The sequence below is a fragment of the Triticum urartu genome, chromosome 6, assembly GCF_003073215.2.
Source record: "Triticum urartu cultivar G1812 chromosome 6, Tu2.1, whole genome shotgun sequence".
In the NCBI taxonomy this organism is placed as follows: domain Eukaryota; kingdom Viridiplantae; phylum Streptophyta; class Magnoliopsida; order Poales; family Poaceae; genus Triticum; species Triticum urartu.
In genome coordinates, this window is record NC_053027.1 from 480,980,997 (window position 1) to 480,991,880 (window position 10,884).

The window sequence follows — 10,884 nt, forward strand, 5'->3', positions numbered from 1 at the left end:
CTGGACTTGTTTTACCATTGTCGAGGATGTCTTGTAACCGGGATGCCGAGCCTGATCGGATTGTCTTGGGAGAAGGAATATCCTTCGTTGACCGTGAGAGCTTGTGATGGGCTAAGTTGGGACACCCCTGCAGGGATTTGAACTTTCGAAAGCCGTGCCCGCGGTTATGGGCAGATGGGAATTTGTTAATGTTCGGTTGTAGAAAACCTGAAGTTGATATTAATTAAAATACATCCACCGCGTGTGTAACCGTGATGGTCTCTTTCCGGCGGATTCCGGGAAGTGAACACGGTGTTGGAGTAATGCTTGACGTAGGTTGTTCTAGGATCACTTCTTGATCATAGTTGTTCGATCGTGCTTTGCCTTCTCTTCTCGCTCTCTTTTGCGTATGTTAGCCACCATATATGCTAGTCGCTTGCTGCAGCTCCACCTCATACCTTTTACCCTTCCTATAAGCTTAAATAGTCTTGATCACGAGGGTGTGAGATTGCTGAGTCCCCGTGACTCATAGTTACTTCCAAAACCAGCTTGCAGGTGTCGTTGAACCGTGCAGATGACGCAACCAAGCTCAAGGAGGAGCTCGATGAAGATCTTGACCTTTGTGTTGTTTTGTTCTAGTTGATCAGTAGTGGAGCCCAGTTGGGGTCGATCGGGGATCTGTGTAGCATTTGGGGTAGTCTTCTTTTATTTTGCTTCCATAGTAGGAACTTGTGTGTATATGGATGATGTAATGCTTTATTCATGTAATTGTGTGAAGTGGCGATTGTAAGCCAACTATGTATCTTTTCCCCTTTACTTATTTACATGGGTTGTGTGAAGATTACCTCACTTGCGACATTGCTCTCAATGCGGTTATGCCTCTAAGTCATGCTTCGACATGTGGGAGATATAGCCGCATCGAGGGCGTATCAGAGCCCTCCCCGACCTTAGGAGCCCCCTGCTTGATCGAATCGCTGGCGTTGTTGAGTCTAGAAAAATGTTTTGAGTCATTTCGGAATTATATATCGGAGAGTTAGGAATTCTTTTTACTCCTCAGTCCCTTCGTCGCTCTGGTGAGGCATCCTGACGTAGAGTTTTTACTCTTCTCTCCTCAAATTTCACTAAAAATTTTTTGGATCACGCGGGTATCTTGGAATCATTCCGATGGTTTTGTGACGAGAACATTGTTCTTGGTGCCTCCTGGCATTTAGGGGTTGTGCAAGTGTCCCGGGGAGTTGAGCTCTGAGGTGTTGTCGTCACAATTTTATCGTTGCAGTTCTGGAATACCTGAGTTTAGTTTCGCCGACATCGAAAATCTCTTTTATGCAGTTGTGGGTGAGATAACCTCGACGCCACCCAGTACTGGGGTGGGAGTTCGGGATTATTGCCATGACTCGTGTAACGGATGCTTTTCGAAGGTTGAGGTAAACGATTTCCGAAGGTTTCTTGGTTATGTGTTGAAGGATGGAAACAGCTGGATGTAGGATTTGCTAGTTTTGGGTGAGATATTATGCTTCCCCTGTATCCCCAACACCTGATTGCATAACCGGAAAATTTCGGGAGTTTATAAGTGGGAATTCAAGTAGCTCCTAGGATTTCTTTCCGACAGATGTATGCTTTGAAATTGGGGTCCGACGTCTAGTGGTCCGCCAATCCACGGTTGGTTTTACAGTGGTCTCGTTGTGTCTTAAAGAGTCCTTGGCTATGCCGACTCGGGGATGCTTCATATGTCATGTGCACTGCCTTGTACATGGTGGTGCTGTACGATCGAGCCCGTGTAGGCCCCACCACGAAAACTTCGGACGAAATCTCTATCATATGTTTATTCCGGCTTATTCTGCAAGCCAATCCTTTGTTTTGTTTTGAGTTGTGGTATTCGAGTTACTTCGAAGTCAAATGTGGATTCCATACCTTCCCCAAATGGTGTTCTCATATTCCTATGTGAATATAAATCCTTCTTGATCTTCGAGTTTGTCATCTCAATGTCTTTACAACCAGTGTGTTTCTCTTCAAGTGGATCTGATCATTTCAACATCCGCAAGATCAAGTATCAGTTCTTCTCAACGGTGTTTGTTTCATTCGTCCTAAATTGTCTTTGTTTTCCCGCCCACCCACCCTTTTTCTTCGAGGACTCAGATTTCTAAATCAAGTATCATTTTATTGATGGGAAGTCTCTCCATTTCTTTTCTGTTGATTCTCAGGAAGATACTAACGAAGCTTCACGTTCATCATTCTTAATTATTTTTCTTCTCTGGTGGATTCAATTCAAGTTTTCTATGTTGATCATATCCTTTCCTCGTTTTAAATGTCTTCTCTTTCCGGTGTACCTCTCAATCATTCACTTTTCGTAATACTTTTGTTCCGAAGTGCTCAAGATATCTCGAAGATTCATGTTTCTACTCTGCTTTTGTTGAAGATCTTTCGAGGATGTTATCTCATTCAAGCCATTTAAATCAACCGGCGCAATCTATATTTTAAATCATCAACGGTGTTTCTCTTGAGTGGGCCCTAACCCACAGGTCTTTTCCCAGGATCTTACCTGACTCTTCTAATCTTTCTGGAGTTATTCTCAAATTCTTTTCTAAAGTTTGACGTAAGAATGATTTATCATCAGTCAAATGTCTTTCTCAGAGATTGATTAAATTCTTTTCGTCGTTGGCTCAACCTTCCATTTTTCATCCCGGAGTATCTCAACAATTTGGTGGTGTTTCTCATCGTCATTCTCAGATTTTGAAGACCGAAGAAGAGTTTCTCTTTAATCTTGCTCCATTCTCTTCAAGATTCATGGTGCTAGCTTGTTGCCATCCTCTCATAATTATTTTCGATTGTGAGAATCCTTTTCACCCATCAGGAGATATTCAAGGGTATTTTGAGTTCGATTATCCGGAGCCCATCATTTTAGAAGACTTTTTCATTCTTAGCTTTCAGCTCTCGTTCCCTAAATCTCACCGGTGCATCATTCAATATTCTTTAATCAGCGCGTGATCTCTTCATTTCAGTTGTATCTAAATTCTGTCAAGTATCTTCGTTCATTTCATAATTCTTCCCGGTGTTCCTTTATCTTTTCTTCATTCATTTTCATTTCTTATGGTGGTTCTTCCAGATTTCTCTTCCTTATCAATTTATTCATTGTCAATCCTACCGGTGGTTCATAGAAGACCTTCCCAAGTTGGAGCTATATCTATCTTAATGCTCTCTACGAGAATAAGTAGTATGTCAAATCCGCTGCTTGTCATCAATTTAAATTGGTGAAGGATACGCATAATGTAATTCTTATTCTTGCTTCATCCAAGTGATTAATTCTTTATTCCGGAGGATCATCAAATTCTCGGTTTCACTTGTTTGATATTTCTTTACCCGGAGTTCCAAGCTCTCTCAATTTTCTCGTCATGGAGACCCGTCTAATCTTTGCAAGGCTTTAATCTTATTCTTTTCATCCTTCTTGTTGTTTGGTCATCCTTTTGATTATCGGAGGTTCTACATGTTGGTTCATCAATCATTTATTTCCTTCTCGAAGCATTCATCAAGATTCTTTTCAGAGGAGCTCAAGTATTCTTTATCTTGCATTTCAAAGTGCAATTCTCTCAACCGTATCATTCGAGGTGGTATTATGTCATTCTTGATAATTTGAGTTCATGGCTCATGCTTCACATGTTGTTAAGAATGAGGTATTTTAAGTCCATCAATCTCGTCACTGGAGTTATCTGGGGTTATATTTCACCTAAAGCTTTCCCTAAGGATTAATGCTATTAATGGTGATAATATATGACCCAAGTTCTTCGTTAATCCTCTCGGTGAGATAAGTTTTCTCGTCTCCTTGTTCTTATAAATCCAATCTATTGTTTCCAGCAGTGGCAGAATTTCACCTCATAATTTCGAGATGTTTTCCATAAGTCCACTACAACCTTGTTCTTTTCGTTGTTGGTTTTCCAACAACTCCGTTCGACTCTTCTCCTAAAGATGCTTTTCAAGCTCTTTTGAGGTAGAAGATGTTGTTTTCTCCTCCATTCTTTTGATTCCATTCTTACTTTTGTTCTGAAGGCATCGTGATGTTGCTCTCTTCAACCCATCATCTTGTTTGTCAAGATCATGTTCAGTTCCTTCCATTTTCAGTCGAAGTGCTGCCCAAATTATACCATTCTTTTCCCTTTATATCTTGTTTTTAGCTGGAGTGTTGTGCCCTTTCCTCAACTTCTTTTCGTCTTATCAAGTCTTGTATCACTTTTCAATCGGAGTGCTGCCCGAATTTGTTCTTCCTTGTTACTCTTCCCAAACGGAGTGCTTTCAACTTTGTTCATCTCCGTTGTATTCTTTCTTTCAATTTGCTCAACCTCTCAAGGCTAGTGGTTTCACTCGTTTGTCAAAGAAGCAACTTAGGTTTACCTCTCCTCTTTCTCTTCCGTTGTCCCTCCGGTGCCATTCTAGATCTCGGGACGAGATCCTCTCGTAGTAGTGGAGTGTTGTAACACCCCGAGACCGATGTGCCAGGTGTCCTCCAGTTATTCACTATTGTTGTGTTGTCATTTCTTGCGTGTCATGCATTGCATATCATGTCATCATGTGCATTTCATTTGCATACATGTTCGTCTCATGCATCCGAGCATTTTCCTCGTTGTCCGTTTTGCAATCCGGTGCTCCTATGTCACCCGGTGTCGCTTTCTACCTCTTTTCGTGTGTGGGTGTTAAACGTTTCCGGATTGGACCGAGACTTTTCATGCGGCCTTGGTTTACTCCCGGTAGACCGCCTGTCAAGTTTCGTGCCATTTGGACTTCGTTTGATACTCCAACGGTTAACCGAGGGACCGAAAAGGCCTCGTGTGTGTTGCAGCCCAACACCCTTCCAAACTGGCCCAAAACCCACCTAAACCTCCTCCATCCTCTCCGTCGTTCAATCACGATCGCGTGGCCGAAAACCGCACCTCATTTGGAGCTTCCTAGCTCCCTCTACCCCTATATAAAGGCCCCCTTTCCAAATTTCGGATCTCTTCCCCGAAACCCTAGCCTCCTTCTTCCTCCGCGCGCCGGTCAACGTCCACCGGCGCCGGACGTGTCCGTTTCCACCGCCGCCACCACTCAGGAGCTGCCACGTGCCCCCCTGCGTCGCCTCCCACCGCTCCGGCCCGGGAGGCCCAAGTCGGGCCCCCGCGAGCCCATCGCCCGCCTCCGCCGATCCACGCCCGCGCCACCCGACTCCACTCCCTCCGCCGCAATCGACTCCGGCGCCGGCCCGCTCCGCCACCACGCCGGCGAGCGCCGCACCTCACCGGACTTCGCCTCTTCACCGCCCCCGACGCCGCTTGCCGCCCCGGCCGCCGCCTCCACTGCCAACCTCGCTGCCGCCTCGTCTCGGCGTCCGCGCCAGCCGGCGGCGCCGTTCCTTGCCGCGGTCGTGCCACCGCGTCCTCCTCCCTCTCCGGCCAGCCGCTCCTCCCTCTCTGGCGACCTCTGGTGAACAGTGTCGCCGACGAACCTCGGGATCCATGCCGAGTCGCCAGATCTGGATCCGCGCTACATGAAACCATAGCTCGGGTTGACTTTCTCCCCCTCTCTCAGTATTGTTTTTGCATTCTTTGACATGTCATAACTCTGCATCCGTAGATCCAATTCGTGCGTGTAGCATATCAAAATGTTCGTCTCGACGAGTACATCATTTCATCTCATTGCATCATTTTCATTTGAGCTCATCTTGATGCCCGAAATGCTGTTGGAAGAGGGCTATGTGAGGAATTTGTCCGATCTGTTTCAGCAAATGGCATTTTGTCATTTTTGCCATGATTAATGTGTGCATGCTATGATCCTGAGCTCTACATGTGTTTTGTTAAATGCCATGCCATCCTTACAGGGGTGTATTTCATGTATTTTTGTGATATTTGTGGTGACTAGCACAAGCATGCAAAGTAGCTTACTCGGTGATGCTGATTTCAGGGACTTAGAATTTCACTAAGTCCTTGTCCTGATTTTGTTGTTATGCCATATGTTCATGTTGTTTCCTAGTGATCCGTGCCTCTTTTGAGGATGATCAGTAAGGATGTTTTGTTAACGTTGTGGTGCTCTATCCATCCATGTCTTTTTTTGCATTTATGGAGCACCCTAGCTTGAGTCAGTCGAGCTCTACTTTTGCTATAAAATAATCCTGGCAGATTGTTGACATGTTTAGCAATTTTGCCGAAGATGTTGCGATTGATCCGTGCATGCTATGTTGTTGTTCTTGCCATGTCTAGCTTCTATGCCATGTCTTCTTGATGGGTGTATGCTTAGTTTGTCATGCCATGCTCTGTAGTGAGTGCATAGAGCTCGTAACATGCCTACTCGTTAACTGATTTGCATGTTCTAGTTTTTCACCAAGTCTGAATCTGTTTATGTTTTTGCCATGTTCACTTGCTTACAATTGTATTTTCTGATCCCATTTGGCTCAAGGTCACTAAGGGACTTTTGTTAACTGCTTTGAGTAGCTTCACGCCATGCCTTGCTTTGCCATGTTATGTTCCTGTAGCATGTAGTTATCGTGCTTTAAACATTGCTTCCTGATGATAAATTCCAGACTTGTGTTAATTTCATGAAGTCTGAAACCTGTCATCATTTGCACTTTTGCCATGCTTGTTTTAACCTGTTAATGGATGAATTAGCCGTAGCTCAGTGTCCATCTTTTTTCAAGCATCATGACTGGATCCTAGCCATGTATTTTGTTACTATGTTTGAGTGCTGTAGCATATTTATCTTGATGCATTTAGATGGTCACTTGCTGTTAATCGCAGACCGGTGCCATATTTGTTTTGCTTGCTATTTCCAAACCGTGCATCCGATTCCGGCGATCTTTATATCGATTTCAACCGAAATCACCTCACCTTTCCAGTGGCACTCTTTGATTTCCAGGTTGAGGCCAGGTTCTATCATTCCTTTGCAAATCATGCATATGCATCACATACCGCATACCGCATATCTTACCATGCTCGTGTGTTGGTTGTTTACTATGTGGTGTGCTTCTTTTCGGTGTTGCTTCTTCGGGTTGGTTCCGATAACATCGCGTTTGTGAGGACCCGTTCGACTACGTCCATTTGTCTTCATGGACTCGTTCTTCTTCCTTGCAGGATTTCAGGCAAGATGACCATACCCTCGAAATCACTTCTATCTTTGCTTGCTAGTTGCTCGCTGTCGGGGGACTAATCCACGAGCACCTATGGGACCAGCGGACCGAGTCCCTTTCGGTTCGGCGGGGGCGAGGGTCGCACGAAGAGCGGATCGAGGCGAAGCACACGAGCAGTTTACCCAGGTTCGGGCCGCATGGATGCGTAAAACCCTACTCCTGTTTTGTGGTTTGTATTGAGTTCTTGCTCGGGAGCGCGGAGTGCTACAGTACACCCCAGCAGCTAACGAGACCGAGCGCGAGTGTTCTCTTTTTCCCTCCCCCCTCTACGTTGCGCATGGGCCTCCTTTTATATGTTCAAGGGGTCACCGACAGGTGGCAATGTAGACAAGGGTAAAAATGGAAAGGTGTTGCGGTTGGTACAGCTACCTGCTATAGTGTATCATACCTAACCCTGACGGCAGGGGACCAGGGCATTAAATGCCCGTCTGCATCGCCTAAATAGTGCAAAAGGGACCGCCAGGGACGCCACCGCTCGCCACGATGGCAATCTTGTCAGCGCCGCTTGCCACCGTGCACCGCTGGCTGCACAGCCTCCTGCCACGTACGCCTGGAAGGGTCCCAGAGCGACACGTTGGTGGATGTGCTGGAGCGCGGACACAGAGTGGTGGCTTGTCGCGGCAAGCGCCTTGCCGCGGTCATTGTCTTGTCGCGTCCGGGAGCTTGTCGCTCAGCGGGCCTTGCCGGGACGCGTGGCGCGTCGCGGCAAGTTCCTTGAGATGCCTTGGTTGGCCTTCCCGGCAAGCTCCTCTTGCCGGGGTCTTGTCTCCTCGGCTTGGATACTTTGTCCTTGAATGGCTCCAAAGGAACCATGGAGGACCTTGGCGGTCACCCGGCAAGCCTTGCCGCGGGATGCTGCGACTGCCCGTGCACAAGTTCGGGATACTAGGGTACCCCTAATCTAGTACACCGACAGGAGCCCCCGGGCCTGGGCCATACACGGCGCCGAGCGCTATTGGGCCAGGCCCAAAACAGGGCACGGGCACGCGCGGCCTGGGTTACGCCGTATCTCTCCCCGTATCCACTGCGCCCTCCCCGAACGGCACGCGTTGAATGCGGCATCGTGGGAGAGATCGTGGGTGGTTTCTTTATTCGGAAAGGCGGAACGTCCGCCCCCTCCCTCTTTATAAGCATGGGAAACAGGGGTAGTTCGCCCATTCGCCGGTTGCTACTCCAATCTCGGAAACCTCCGCCGCTCCCTCGTCTTCCCAAAGCTGAAAGAGAGCAGCGCCCCGCCCCCCATCGCCACCAGCACCACCAACGCCGTCGACCTCCTCCACCACTTCCGCCATGGCTCCGAGAGCCGACAAAGGGAAGGTTGTGAAGTCGACTGAGGCGCAGCGGCTTGCGGCGCTGTGAAAGGAGCGGGCAATCTTCCCCCCCAAGCTCACCACGAGGGAGCTGAGGGAGAATTACTACCTCTTCTGGTCGACGGAGACGCGAGCGCATCCGCGCACGAAGGTACTTCCAGCCGCCGCTTGGAAAATGGCTCCAAACGGATATACTTTCTTTGCCTTGTTCTTCTACTGCGGGCTCTGCCCGCCTTTCTCTGAGTTTTTCTGTGATATTATGAACACCTACGGGTTCCGCCTCCTTGACTTCACCCCCAATGCTGTTCTGACCATGGCAGTTTTTGCACATCTCTGTGAAAACTTTGTCGGAGTCTATCCCAATGTAGCCCTTTTTCGCCACTTCTTTATGCCCCGAGTAGAGAGAGGAGAGCCTTTATCCGGCGGAATCGCCTGGATCTCGAGGGCTGGCAAGAAGGACACTTATCTGGAGGGAGAGTTCCGCGGCAAGTGGGAGGAATGGAGAGCAGACTGGTGCTGGATTGTCGAGGAGAACCCGCAGCCGTTTACCACCCGGCGCCAAGCCCCAGTAGCACGCGGCAGCGATTGGAGTGACGTGTCCCCGGAAGACGATAGGCTGAAGATTGCCATCACCCGGATCCAACGCCTCAGGCTTGCCGGGCTCACTGTAGGCGCTGTTGGCGCAGATTTTCTTCGCCGCCGCATCGCCCCCCTGCAGGAACGGAGGAGACCCGCCTGGGAATTCAAGAATGCGGCGGATATCATGAGGCTGCGTCCGGGCCTCAACTTCATCTTCACTGTTCTGGAGCTTAACGCGATGCTCCAGGAACTGTTCAAGTACGACCCTCAACATCTCGAAGCGTTCAGGTTGCCGAAGGGTGTCGTTCCGCTGTGCAACAACTCCGCGCTCGACCGCATCCGTGCAATGATGCCGCTGTGCGATTCGCATGGAATTGTCCCAACTTGGCAAGAGCCTGCAGACGACGTCGTGCAGGAGTTCTTTGATGGCTTGGTAGAAGTGTCGGTCCGCTCCGATGAAAAGAACAGCCTCACCCGCGACACCACCGATGCGGAGATGACACGCATCACCACTAGGCTGGAAGAGGCGGCGGCAGCCGCAGCCGCGGGCGAATTTGGATTCACCGTGGAGGAGGTAGAGGCAGCAGAGGTGGCAAGCCGTGCCGAGCGAGAGGAGCTCGTCGGCAAGAAAGAGCTTGCCGGGCATGACGTCGAGTCGAGCGAGCCCGCCGAGGATACGAGCGGCTCGCTGGAGATCAACTCCTCTTCCTCCTCATCTTCAGGCAGCTCGCCGCAAGCAAAGCCTCCAGCTCCACCAAGAAGGCGTCTCCGCAAGGCTGGGGACGTAGCGGGGCGGCGGGCGAGTCAACAGTCGCCGCGCCGCGCGACACGCTCCACCGCGGCAAGCACTATTGCCGCGGGAGCACCTCACGCTGCTGCGGCAACTGCAGCGGGGTCCACCCGGACCACCGCTTCTGCTCCTGCCGCTTCTCACGCCACGGCGGCAGCCGGAGCGGGGTCGTCTCAGACCACCGCCACTGTTCCCGCCAAGCGGCCAAGGGAAACTACTCCTCCGCCTCCTCGCGCCGGACGTGAGTCGGACTTCGACTTCTCCGCGTTCAGCTCCGACGAGGAAGAAGAAGAGTAAGATTCTCTTGTTGTACTTGTAGTTCTAAAATTCTTGCTGTTTTGTCTTGTATCTCATTTGCTTTACTCTGAACTTATTCCTTTTTAGGACTCTGGCCCAGAGAGCAGCGAAGAGAGCCAAAGTCCCGGTGATTGTCATCGAGGATGAACCCACCGCAACAGCAGGGGGTGCGTCCGAGACAACCTTGCCGGACCCGGCAACTGTTCTCCAGAGCAGCCCCCAGCGTAAGTATATGGTTCGCTTTCCGCTGTTAGGCGCGCATGGATATTCTTTCTTTGCTGACATCTGACTGTTGGTTTGTGTAGGAGCAGAGCAGCCCCACCAGGAGCGCCCGGAGGCCGCCCCCGAAATGCCAAGGGAGAGTCCTGCGGCAAGGGAGAGTTCTTCGGCAAGGGACAGCACCAGCGTCCCCCCGGCGGCGGAGACTACGACTGCCGAACCCAGTACAGGTAATCTTCTCTTCAAAGCTTCCCTTGTGTTCTTCTTCTTTTTGGGTATTTGCTTGACTTTTCTCACTTTTCCGGCTATCAGACCCATCTGCTGCGGAGCCGATGGAGACCGAGGTTGCTGCCGACGACGCCGCTGCCACTGAAGAAGCAGCCGGCGCTAATGATCCCGCCAGCGACGAGGTCGCCAAAGCTGCCGCCGCAGCAGCTGGCGAGGGGTCTGGCGATCGCACTGACGGCCCTGAGGCCGCAGGAGCGCCAGGCGCTACGTCGACCGCCGACCCGTCCGCCGCTGCCGCAGCACCAGGCTCTGAAGAGCCCCAGCCAGGCGTCTACTTG